The following is a 13,816-nucleotide window of genomic DNA, read 5'->3' as shown; positions in this document are numbered from 1 at the left end:
ACAGAGCAAATTGGAACCATTTGGTATTCAGATAACGGCAAACAGCTCAGATCTGCTGGAACAATAAGCGGTTTCCAACCAATCGCCCACCTGGACTGAGCTGTGTTAAGACAGTCTTGATAGTTCTTTCACCACCACTCAATTGCCAGTGTGGGTTTCTTTTCTTTTTTTCTTCCAGCAGCTAGCGTTTCTAAAGCCTCCCTTCTGATTCTAGTTTTACCTCCCTCTCTCCCCTTGCTGCTGATTGACCTTCAGCTTCTTCACAAATCAGATATCACTCAAGAGTGCCATACAAGATGAATTCGGTCTAGTGGATGTCACAACCTGGCAAGTGTTACGACTCTCAGTCTGTTGGAGTTCTCTATGCACCGAGGCAGTTGTCTGCGAGCGTACGTTTGTGTATACACTCTCTGTGCTTCACCCCAGCGAGAGGAGTGTAATGACATGGGCCCAATACTGTGTGATTGAGATGGATGCCCTGTTTTATTATCTGTGTTTTGTATGTATGTGTATGTGTGCGTGTACTCCCAGAGTGCTGAGGGAACACATTGTGACCCTAGTTGTATTTGGCCACCAGAGGCCATGCTGGCAAAGGCTGAAATGATGATTAAGGACAGGGGGGCTGGATGGGAAAATGTGGATTAATGAAGCTCAGATAGAATTAATAGCCATGACATCCCACAACAGCGCAGCCGCTAAATGAGAATATGTCGTGGGTCCGCCGGAGTCTCAACACTTGTTTTCGCTTTCAAGGTGATGGTAGGAGGAAAGAGGGGGAAAGTTGCATCTCTGGGCTGACTTACCTAACTTGCTCACACTTGACAACAGAAAAAGTAAAAGAAGTGTTTCTCACAGGCGGAGGATTTAGTTCTGGAGGTCCCATGTCAGTATCCCTTGGAATTACATTCATAATGGACCATTTTGTGGAGTCAGTGCAGGAAGCAGCGTGCCCTTAGTGATTCTGAAACCAAGGTTGTGGCGGTTATGCTGGTGGATGGGTGTGTAGAGCCTCAAACTTGCTTTGTCACAGTGAAACAAGTCATTTTGTTTTTTTTCCTTTGTCTGTATCTTTCCCATAAAAGTAATGATGTCATCAGTTTAATGTATTTAGAAGGAGGTATCCTAATTGTGATGGAAAAAACAGCCGTTTTGTTTAATAAGTAGGGCAAAAAGGCGGAGTTGTTGAAAACATTGTGATCAGTTTGTTGGTTGGACTTCTTTATCTCCACCTACAAGTGCAGCCAAGGTTTCCACTCATGATGCGCTTTTTCCAGGAAGTTTAAGTAGGCTCTTTAACCCAATGGTTTAGCTGCATAACATTAGTCATATCTTACAGCTGACATAGGCTTCCCTTGGCACGGATGCGGCGTGACACGTCTGCTGCTGCATGCTGCTGCATGCTGCTGCAGGCATGCTGCGGTGGATGTGTAGCCCCGCCCGTTATAATCAACTGAAACTGGTACAGTAATCACGAAAGCCATGCTCTCTGTATTTATTTGTATGCAGCTGGTTTGTTTTTTCTTTACATGTGGCTTTGCCCTTTATCAGGTAAAAACTACACAGAACTGTGTACAAGAAAACCAAATCTATTTAAAATGAATACATTATACGAAAGGCAAGGCGACTCAGAAGAGCAACCTTGTGGGTGGTTTGACAATTCATATCAATGTATCCTGTTGTTAAAATGATCTAATTAATTAATTCAATACACGTTAATAAAGCCTACGCTTCCAAACCCTGCATAACCAACTGCATTGTCACTTGGCAAAACTAAATATACACACAGTGAAGCTGGTATGTAACCACTTGCTACAAAGACAGATGCTGTGTCTCAAATCGCGTACTTCTGTACTTACACTTACTATTTTGAGTGTATAAGTGCGTTCACACTGAGAAGTATGGAAAAATGCAGTGCACGATGAGTACCCGGATGGTGCACTCAAAACGGTCAAGAAATTGAGTGTGGAACTATGGACACTTCTCGCCCTCAATGGTCGCCATCTTGGCTACATTGCGGAAGGGGTGGGACCACTTTTCAAACTGGAAATAGCGGCTGAGGACTGTGCGACCGTGAACGTCGCTGCGTTGTACAAATACATGTGATTTTTTGCACTAAGCACCACTATACTGTTGTCGGGTATAAGCCAGCAGTATGTTTGTTGGGTTAATTTAGCAGATAAGGCGAATGCTAATGCTAGTTTGTTAACAAGCTAATTTGCGGTCGTTTCCGGTGAGTGCGCAATGGCCGTGTTTGGTTTGAGACAACACTACCCTGTTGAAATTTGCGCACTATGCCAATGAGTACATAGTGCACACAGTATACATGGAAGTATACCAACGGAAGTATGTGATTTGAGACACACCAAGAGTCTATATAGCAGGTAAAAACCCTGCTCCGCCCTGCCTACTTGGTGTGTTGTGTCCATACCCCACCTATTTTGGCTTCCTACCCTTACCTATACAGGAAATTTGTAGTATTGACTCACAAGAGACTTTTAAAAAATGAATGTCCATAATTGAAGTAGCAGAAGCCCAGATATCCTGACTTTAAGTCTCTTGTATCGGTTTAAAATCCCACCAGGATCCTTTAATGCAACCCAGTAGCTACCTTAAAGCCCAAGCTGAGATAACTCTAATGACAACTCCCTCCAGAGGCAGACATTACACAGCTGTTTTAACAAGCTTAGTAGTACTAACCATGATGAGGAAACAAGATTGTGTATGTGAAATTGGTTGAGTGCCCCTTTAACCACGCAGAAATATCCAGTTAAGTTCTGTCCTCGGCTCACGCCTCACCAGGAACTCTAGCATCTGACACTTTAACACTGGCCACAAAACAGCATTACATTCATGAGATAACTTCTAATTAGCGAAGTCACATTCCCATTATATACAGCACATAAGCACATTCATGAGGTTTTCAAAATTTTAGCACTCTCAGCTGCAATTTCCACATTTTTCCTCTTAAAGAGAAAAGGATAAGTTAAAATTGGATATATGTAATATATAGATTAGATTCAGAGTATAGCAAACATTGTAAAAACAATGTTAGTGTTTGGCTGCAGCCTGTTTGTCTCTCAGACCCTCAGATGTTTTTAGCAGCAGCTGCAAAGAGTACAGATTCAACCCCCTGAAGTTTTAGTTTGGCTGTTTGAGGATAACAGTTGCTGGACCGACTTGTCTTCGCTTTGATTTCACCACCTGGTTCGTTGTTCAGTTGGTGGTCTTTCACTTCTACCTCCTGCGGGCTACAAACATCCCGGCTTGTGTGTGTGCGCACCGCTCGCATGCACACACACTCACACACACACCTGGACAACTTATTAGCATGTTAAGTCAGGAACCGGAGAATGGTTTGGCTCCAGGTGGTGATCAGTCATTAATGTCTGATCAGCTCTGCAGGTAAATGTTTACCTCAGACAGGTTAGACATTACAGGAGCCTGGAGGCTAGGATGAGTAAGACTCGACTCAAAGTGTTTGTAACAGTTTGTAACTATTTGTAACTGTGACACACGATAACGACTTACGTGTTTCTTTAAGAACTGGAAGAAATGCAAACAAGGAAAGTGAGAGTTAAGATGCTCCAGATAAACTTAAAGTGAGGTAATTGGTAAGATGTTGTGAAAAATGTGTAAAACTCGAGGAAACTGCTCCACCTAACATTTTTTTTTCTTGTAGTAACATGATAGTACAGCACATAGTTTGGTGGAAAAGAGTAATGTAGAGAAAACACAACAGGGGAAAGGGGGTGGCGGTTCATGGAGTTCACTCCAGAGCATCTCACTTTCTATCAAAACATCTCAGTGTGTTTCTTCTTATTCAAAGTCAGAGGGGAGACCACTGAGAGTGAAAGAGAGAGTCCACTAACACACTGTGCTTTATTCTGATACAGAAGATCCCGTCGAACCTGGACTGATCGGCTGCTCAGAAAACACGAACCTACAGTGTGTGCTGCAGTGAAGGTAGACACATTTAAAAATACTATAATAACACTTCTGGGGAAGGTTTATGACACATCTAACATGAACTCCTGATGATCCTGTCTCTATAGGCGACAACAAAAGGCGTCAGTCACCCTATCTCTGCCAAAACACAGGTGACGACAGGTAGGTGTCATCTTGTTCCCCTTCCTCTCTTCATCTCGAGGGGATTATAGTCGACTAACACCGAACTGAAGACTAAAAGTAGGTGTGAAAAAACATTTTAGCAAACTGAAATACAATTAAAAACTATATTTTTCAAAAAATAAAACAACAAAAACCAAGTGTTATGATATTTTGTACTTAGAAAGCTAACTAAAATACGATTCAGATATACAGGAAATGTCTCAAGTGTTTGTCAATATCTTTAAATGTGTCAACACAACAAACAGGCTTGGAGCATAGTGTAGGTCTATTGGGACTAGGATGTGTACTTGTCCACTTACTATTGTAATACCTATTCTAAACTATTAAATCTTTCCTTGGAAAAATACCCTGTCCCATTATTATGAAAAAACAAGTCTTAAAACTAAGACCATGTTTACACGAAAACGATCCACTGAAAACAGAATCGTTTCTCATTTTCGTTTTGAAAAAAGTTCTGCGTTTAGACAACAACGTTTTGATAACAATCGCCGTGCACACGCATCCGCAAAAATGACCCAAAACGCTGCAGTATACATGCCAGGCCAGTAGTTGGCGCTGGACGCTTACGCTTCCTTCTACAGAGTGGCGATGTATAAACAAACAAAATGGCAACCGCACGAACGTTTGTCTGGACGGACAACGAGGTGGAGTTGCTACAGTAAATCCACACTACGATGGGGAAGCGTTGATAAATTCAATAGGGTGAGCAGCACAAGCAGAGCTTGGCCTCGTGCATGCCTAGTGACTGGAACCGCAATGCGCATGTGCGAAAAGTCCGTTTTCAGAGCAACTGCATATTGCAAGTTTACATGACAACGGAGACGGTGCTGTTTCCAAAAAATTGCACTCTGGAACCCGTTTTCAAAACGTTGCGCTTCCAGGCACCCAAAACGCCGCTGTCGTGTAAACGAACGGCCAAAACGCAACTAAAGTTTACCGTTTTCAGTTGAAATTGTTGTCGTATAAACGGGACCTAATACTGAAACCAATGAAAACTAAAATATTAAAGAAATGAATAAATAAAATAATCTGAAACAAACAAACCCAAATTAAAAACAAAAATGAAAAAGGTAATAAAAATTCAAACTGTAATAACTCTACTAATCCCTACCCACTGTCAATTTTTTCAAATGAACTCTTCACACTCAAGTATGAGCCCTCATTACACCACCTTGCTGCTCCCTCTTTAAGTATCTGGAGCTGTGACTGGGGTTAATACCGACCCAGGGCGGGACGAGGGGGGAGAAAACTCTGGGAATGAGTGTAACGAGAGAGAACACACTAGACTGAAAGGGAAACTGAGATAGTGAGCATTGACAGGATTGAGCTCCCAGGTGGGGTGTCACCCTCAGGGGAGGCAACAGTTGCTGACAAAGCTGTGTGTGTGTGTGTGTGTGTGTGTGTGTGTGTGTGTGTGTGTCACATGAGAGGGTCTTGGCAGGAGAATTTCCTCGAGTTCTCCCTCTTTACAAATGAAGATTATTTGGTTGTTGCTCATTAGACGACACCACAGGTTTGGGATGATGACAATTTGACACGTGGAAGCGTCGCAGGGATTCAAGCTGTGGTCACTGTTGCAGAAATAATGTGCAAGTCAAATTAAAATGTATAGAAGTAAATATTAAAGGGCTTTTTTAGAAATAAATGCTCACTCAACTTTGAAAAAAAATTAACATTTGCAACTTTGACCAGCCTATTTTTTTTTGTATTTAATTTTTTTTTACAGTTGCTTTAGTCACGCAGCGAGTGTTGTTGACTTTGCCGCTACCTTCCCATTGTGAAAGGGTGACCTTCCTCTTTCTCCCACTCTCTGTTCTGCTCAGCTCCGTACATCTGTGTCTGTTTACCAGCCTGCCTGTGTCTCCCTCAATCTGAACTGATGAGTGCAACTCACAGCTGCTCCTCTCTTGTTTCCCGCTGCTTGGGTTGTGTGTGTGTGTTTGTGTGTGTGTGTGTGTGGTGTCTTTGTGCTCGGCGGTGACAGCGCCATGCTCCCAAATCAAAGACGACTGGCTCGCTACCACAACACACCTCTGATCGCAGAAACAAGAAAAGTTTAGATAAAAGGAGTTAACATGGGTTTATATTCTGCTTTGATCCCTCTGATTTCTTTCTATACACCAAGCACACGTGTAGATGCTGTATGTGCATGTTCGTGCACAACTCATAGCCACATCCACCTGTGTCACCCGAACCTTTTGACCTGCGTTCCTCTCGTGTCTCTCCTTCATGTTTTATCTCTGTGTTTTGTCATTTCCTGCTCTGCTTTTAGCAAAATGACAAAAATCTTCACAGCTGCCTGGTCGTTTGTCAGAGTGGTGTTAGTGTGCGGCTGCACAGCCTCCACACTTCAAACATAAAGATGACAGAAGACGATAGTGTGGCGTTTAGGGTAAATGGGGTGTTAAATTAATTTAAAGGTGTATTTGAGGGAGCTGATGCTCACTAGTGGTGAATAATGGGAACAGGAAGTGTATGGTTTCAGGGAGGGCGGCGAGAGGTGAAGCAGAGGGAGGTTAAGAAGTGAGTTTGACTTGAGGGGCGTATGGGATACCCTTGAGAGCATGACATCATCAGGACAGGTGTTGTTTGCTGTTGTCCTGAAGTTAGGGCGAGGGCGTAGAGAGGTTTTCTGACTGTCAGCCTGAACCTGTCGGACCTGTTTTGGGCCCTCAGGACCACTTCTCACCCCAGGTGGCGACTGAGTGGGAAGGTGGTGAGATTGAAACCTGAGGAATAAAGAATTCAGGGTGACTCATCGTACAGTAGCTACACCACGTGAATTCCCACCATTGTTTTGCTCCTTTCTTTCTTTTCACTTTTGATTTGACATTCTTTTAGATGACAACCTGGGACTTTTTACATACATTGTTACATGCAAATTAGGTGTTTATTTGATATTTAGTTTTTTATTCATTTTACAGTTTAAATGTTCATTAACTGTCCCCTGTAAATTAACTGTAACAAACACTAAACAGATCAAGAAGAATTTCTATTATAATCTTTTTGTTTGTTTTTTAGTTTGCAGAACTAGTGTTTCTCTAATGGTGTGCCATGATGCAAATCCAGGTGTGCTGTGGGATTTGGTGATAACCACATTATTATTGCAGTATTCAACTTGGCCTACACAAAAAGTTAGGAATGAATTTTTAATTAACTATATCGGTATAAAGAGGCAAACTCTACCTAAGAAATGTACTTCTTTTTTTAATTTAAAAAAACTTCACAGGGAACCTATTTGTCACCATTCATGCGAGGGAATTTTAAGTGTGTGACACATCATGTTGTCTTAAATTGTAATTCATTATTTCTCATTTAAATGGATGTGTTATTGGTGCTTTGATGAAATTTAAAACGTTTAAAATGAACTCTTGAATCATTTTTTTAGTAGTTGGTTGTCAATTGTTATTTGATTTTAGTAAATAAAAACAAACGTTTATGCTGTGATAAGAGTGATCTCACACATTTTAGGGGCTGTTGTGTACAGATATAAATACAGTTGTGCCTTGAGATTTTGGCTTGTCCTTTGGTGTGCCTTGTCTAATACTCATTAGACTACTATTTGATTGTCATAATTAGAATTGAACAGTTTGGTAGATAAATAGATAGGTCAATCAGCAGGCAATTAATCAAGTATTTTGATAACATTTTTTAAATTTTACTTGCATCCCAAATATTGTCAAAAAATATTGATTTGTTGATACATATTATTTTTGAATATTTGAAACAGTTTCAATCCTAATTTTTCATACCAGTTGATCTTTCTCGCCTTCCTTTATTGATAATGTTTACTACAGTCCTTCTGTTCTCTGCTACCAAGAAAAGAAAAGTGGGCGTTGTCATGTTATAGCCTTGTTATTTTTATCATTTATAAAATAATTAAATTTTATTCCCTCAATGTCAATTTTCCCAAGCTATTGAAAAGGATATTGAAAATTGCTATATTTCAAGGTATTGTATCACAGTTATATACAACAGTATCATGACAACACTAATCTCATGACATACACTGTTTTACATAGATGCACACACATACAAAAATATAAAACACAATATTAAACCAAATGACAAAGCCACACTACAAATGCTGCACAGCACATCTGACATTACCAAAAGTGGATGCAGTGCAAACAATTGAATGATTCCCCATTACATTTGACCCAGATACAGTGAGGCCTGCTTACCCAAACTCTGATTAAATAGTTTGACAGACTGAGGAACAAAAGAGTTCCTGCACCTGTTCAGTCGATCCTGTGAGACTCTGAATCTACTGTGTGATGGCAAAAGCTGATATTCTTCAAAAATGTGAGAGGAGTCTGTTGCAATATAACCAGCCAGAGACAGTAAGTTTTTTGATGACTGATGAGTCTGTTAAGTATTTTCTTTTAGCAGAAACACCAAACATTAGCAAGTGAATTGTGATGGTTGTACTTACGTGACAGTGAACTGAGTATCTTTGGGTTTAAGACTGTTGGTTTAACACAAGGAGCAATTTGAATTGAGTGACTGGAAACAGTAGCTAGTTGCATCCCTATTCACAATGTTTGATCATTAAAGAATAGTTCACTGCTGGAAAGATGGTCTTTTCATAAGACTGGGCTGTTTATGCAGTGGAAAGACACTTATGCTTTTGAAATTAGAGCTATATGACCAGAGAAAGTAGAGGAAAAGGGCTGTGGCATTCGCTTTTACTCAAGAGATGGAAGACCTACAACTACCAGAATGCACTGCACTGTACCAGACCAATAAACATTCCTGCCAGTGGTAACATAATGCAAGCTTGGCTGTTTTGACACAGGAAACAATATGGTGGCCGGCTGGTAACGAACAATTTCAAATAACAGTATAATCTTAAGCTACAATATGTCTCCAAAACATGTGAGGCAAAACATATAGAACGTAGTAGCAGAATCTTCGTTTATATTTGATCAGCAGTGCTTGGTTTTAACATTTGATCACAATATTTTTGCCAACTTCCAAGTATTTCTGGTACTTTTTTCTTCTTGCCTGTATGTGTGCCCTCCCTGAATTCAGAGATTTTTGCAGGTATGTGAATGCAGCGCAGGCTGAACTCAGCTTTTTTTACCCCTTTGTAGCAGTTTGTGGAGTTTGAGACGTGGGGTGATAATTGATTTGACAAGCTGATCAGATCGGTAGGAAGGTAAGTGGATGGATAGGTGGATAGATAGATAGATAGATAGATAGATAGATAGANGATTTGACAAGCTGATCAGATCGGTAGGAAGGTAAGTGGATGGATAGATAGATAGATAGATAGATAGATAGATAGGTAGGTAGGTAGGTAGGTAGGTAGATGAAAAAAATCATCGATGGATGAGCGGAGCTGTTTATGATAGAAAACAAACTTATAGACCCGGCACAATGAACGAGTAAGTTTCACTTTCACTGCTCTTGAAGTTCTGCTGCTCCGTCTGTGCCAAGAGTATGCTCTGTGCTCAGAAAGTATGTGATGCCATGAATAACCGAACGGTATATTCCAACAGCACACCCAATGAATGGTCCAGCTCAAAAGATAAAGAATCTAAACGTGGCGGCAGATGTTTTAATCGTGGCGGGCTGCCACAAAGAGATGAATGTGTGGGAAAGTATGAGAGGGGTAACTGACTGTCTCTTTAACCACTTTTACACTCTTTGTGTCCGTGGTGGCAGGCATACGAAATTGTAGAATTAATATCTGTAGTTCAAGCAACAACCCTAGAGATTTGGGCTGAGAGATCTGGGAGCTGGTAAAATTGACCATAGGTCATTTACACATACGACCCACATTGTTATAGTACAAAGCTGGTTAAAGATAAGCAAAGTACCCCTTTAAGGAGCGGCAGTTACAGTTAAGACCTAGGTTTGGTATGTTATGCACATTGCCATACCTTCACCTTTTCCACTACCCTAATCCCAAAGGTATACATCTAGGTATAGGTATACATGTATATAAGAATTTGTGTATATGTAGCTGTATATATTGTTTTATTTCATAAATTTAGCTTGTAATCTTAATAATAAGTTTGATGTTTTACATGACATTAAAAGCAAGGTATGTGAATATCATGAGCCTTGGTAAAACTTTGCATCATTGCAACTTGCCTATTAAATGTTAGGAAGAGCTGTTTTGTACACAAAGACTGTGCACAGAGTTTTGTTTTCCTGTCTGTGTCTCTGCATTGCAGAGTCAAAGCTTGTGCATAAACTCCACAGTCGCTAATGTATGTACATATACATTTGCATTCCTACATACATTCAAACAGACTTCAGGGGACGGCGGGCTTATGTGGAAGTTTCCTAAGCCTCCTATAAATATTTCTGTGAAAACACTTTCTCCTTCAGGTAGAACTTGTCTCTGTGTCGCGTTGCCTGTCGGTGCTGGTGAAATGTTTCTTTGGTAATTCATTTGCAATTAGGAAATGTAAATCAGACAGGTGCTGCTGGCATCTATCAGAGTCTGTATTTGTTTTACCTAAGGCGTCTCAGATCCTCCCTTTGTAATCACACGCACATGCACGCTTACACATTTGAACACGCGCACGCACGCAGACACAACAAGGTCACCTCCACGTATCGCTTGGGGTCCTTCTACATAAGTCTGAGGAGACTTTAGAAGTGGCGTATTAAAAGAGAAGCAAACTTTTTATTCAGAAGAAGGAATACAGAGTCTGCCTTGTTTCTGACTGACATATGTTCACTGTGTGTGAGAGAAGAACTGGGATCAACACTCTCTGCACATAAGGAGAGGTACAGCTGCTAGATAGCATTGCTTAGTTTGTGTGTGTGAAGTGAGGGAAAGTGTGTGTGTGTGTAAGGGGGGTGCACACGGGAATGCACACTTTTCATGAGTGTGGTGGTGTGTGTGTGCGTGTGTGTGAGAGGCGAGTGACTTCACACAGGCGTAGTAGTAATGAAGCGTGCCAGTGTGGAGAGAGTGGAAGTTGAGTGTCAAACTGGTGAAGAGGAAGGAGGAATCTGCAACATTTGGTTTCCAGTATGTCACATTTCCACCGCATTTTAATCACCTTTATTAATGCCAAATACTGAGCATGAGAGATAAATCCTTGTTTACAAAGACTGACCAATATGACAAATGTGCAATTTTAATATTTGGACTGCGGACAAGCAACTTTTAAAAGACAGTTTTTAATATTCAGATGCCCTCCCACACGCGAAGGCACACGCCGGCCACATTTATAAACACACACACACACACACATACACACACAGTGTTTTATACCACTGGCAACTGCCTTATTCCCACCAGCTGTCTGAATGCATAAAACCCAGGCTTGTTGTTAAGTCTGGGGCTTAAAAGCACTGCCAAAAAGAAAGCTGGGCAGGAATAACGGCATTAATTCTGTGATTTGAGCCTCAGCATTTAAAAGTGCTTAAAACTAGCAGCTGGTGTCAACAAGGTAATAAAAGCGGGCACAAGGGATCACTCTGCCTGACTCGTGTTGGGCAGCAGGACGTCCATGTTAGTTTAAACGGTAGTGATGCGGGAAGAGTGAGAGACTGGCACGGGCCACAGCCTGCCATCCTGCCAGAGAAAGAGAGGGCAGTTAGGGTAATGTGATATAGTAATTTGTAGTTTATCAGCTCGTGTCATAGAAATATAACATACAATAGATTGATGCTGGCACGTCACACCCTCCGTGTTTCATTTCCTGTGTTGTGTCTCCAGCTCAAGCTGTTTCTGAAATGGCTCGGGAGAACTCTGCCAGTGACATCATTCTCGCTGCAACGTCTCCCTCCCGCCTGCTCAGGTGAAAGGTATCATTTGCCACGGCTGCTGCCAAGTCAGGAGTTGGAAAACTTTAATTTCCTTGGCTCTGCAGAGAGTGCCAGAGGTTTGATGTCCATTACCCAAACCCTGAAACAAGAGTTGACGTGGACTTGGATTGAGCTGAGCACTCTGTGGCAACATTAGCTAACCCCAGAACCTACGTATCATCTTTCTTACTGTCTCTCCGCCTCTTCATTACTTCCTCCCTCCCTCCTTCGCTCTCACTTTCTCTCCTTTGTTGTCCTTCCTTTCGGAGGGCAAGGTTGAGATTCCTGTTAAAAAGTCAAGACTCGGCTGGACCCGGGCCACAAAATGCATTATGATCCACCTCCTCTCTGCTACCCATTAACTTGTCCTTCATAATGTGGCAGCGGCTTGTAAATGCCTCGGCACTTCAGCACTCAAGCTCCTCTGCTCTTAAATCTACACGCCACAGTCTGTAAAACATCTTGACTGTCCTCACCACTTTGCACTGTTGCAAATCCCTTTGAAAGTTAGACTCACACAAGGTTGTACATTTCAACCACACAAAACGTAACCTCTACACAGATACCTGCATATTAGAGCAAAATCTTGAGGCAACTGGACAAGATTTTGGAATTGGAAGCATTTTAGTTTATGCTAAAATAGTATTGACCAATCGTGTTTAAGCAGGCTTTGGTTGCATGCAGGTAAACAGTCCATGTGTTGAGCAAAAGAGCTGGATTGTAATCTCAGAACCATCAGCCATTATTTGACCATGATTTAAGTTTATATTGGCTTTTTAAAAAAAATCTGTGTCTGCATTCATATATATAGCATCTCACGTTGCTTATTGGACTGTAAATGATCGGCGTACTGAAGAGGAAGTCTTAGATTGCATATCTGTTAACCAGATATCCGCTGGCTGCACCGCAACCCCTCAAATATTGGCTGTTACCCTCAGAGACAAAATCGTCGACTGACCCAGAGGTGTAGATTTCATGGGGGATGCAGGGGACACGTCCCTTTCCATATATACAACATGTGCATTTGTCCCCCTCAATAAAAACTAAATAAATACTAAAGTAGTAGAGGACTTTTATTTTTACGAACAGACATTTACACCATAAATTGGTGCAGAAATGTCCAAAATTGGGGCATAGAAATTCACCAGAATACAGGAAATTGAATGTTTGAGTCTGTAAATTTTCTTGTGAAGGACTTGCAAGCTGCACAGTTTCATATGTGTCCTCCCCAGTGTTGAAGCGAAGCCTAAGCCCTTTATCAGTATGATAGCCATTGGGTTCTGAGAATGCACAAAACACGGTAGAAATCTGACCAATATTACCATTATAGCTACCAGTAAGAACATGTTAATAGCAGTAATACCAGTATTTTCAAACCTGGGGTTTAGATTAATCTGTTGGGTCACCTGTTATACACCAGCTATATTTGGTAACTTTTATGAAAACTTTGTGTCTTATTCCCTGAAACTGTCACTATAGTCTGAAAGAGTTACATGAGATAGTCTGTTTAAAAAAAAAAACCCATTTCCCTCCTCCTCTTCCCACTGCCTGTAGTGGTATTGCCAGAATCAACCGTGGCACATCAAAAACAACCAATCAGAATGAGCAGTCTCTCACGGAGCTGCCAATCATGTCAATCATTGCTCGTGAACCTCGCCAAACTTTCAAACCAGGCAGCGCTGATCAAAAATGAATCAAGACTCTGCAACTGCATTGCTCATTTCTCATCTTAAATGTTTTTAAAAACATGTTTTAGTGTACTGTTTAGCTGTAAAATGACAAAGTTTGCGACCTGGCCGACATGTTGGAAACATTCAACCAAAGTGCAAAGCACCGCCCACCAGCCAGACAAACTTTCTCACTTTACAGCTAAACAGTACACTAAAATATGTTTCTGAAAACGTTTTAGGCA

At 41.3% G+C, this 13,816-nt stretch overlaps 1 long non-coding RNA gene across 1 annotated transcript in view; it reads left to right on the top strand.

Annotated features, from left to right (window-relative positions):
• Positions 1 to 13,816, top strand: part of LOC126401534 (uncharacterized) — a 221,419-nt gene that overhangs the window by 7,829 nt on the left and 199,774 nt on the right. The window contains exons 2-3 of the long non-coding RNA XR_007571086.1: positions 3,894 to 3,963; positions 4,053 to 4,107. This is a non-coding gene — a long non-coding RNA (uncharacterized LOC126401534). The remainder of the gene's footprint in view (positions 1 to 3,893; positions 3,964 to 4,052; positions 4,108 to 13,816) is intronic.

The sequence above is a fragment of the Epinephelus moara genome, chromosome 14, assembly GCF_006386435.1.
Source record: "Epinephelus moara isolate mb chromosome 14, YSFRI_EMoa_1.0, whole genome shotgun sequence".
In the NCBI taxonomy this organism is placed as follows: domain Eukaryota; kingdom Metazoa; phylum Chordata; class Actinopteri; order Perciformes; family Serranidae; genus Epinephelus; species Epinephelus moara.
This window is presented reverse-complemented; position numbering and strand designations above follow the sequence as displayed.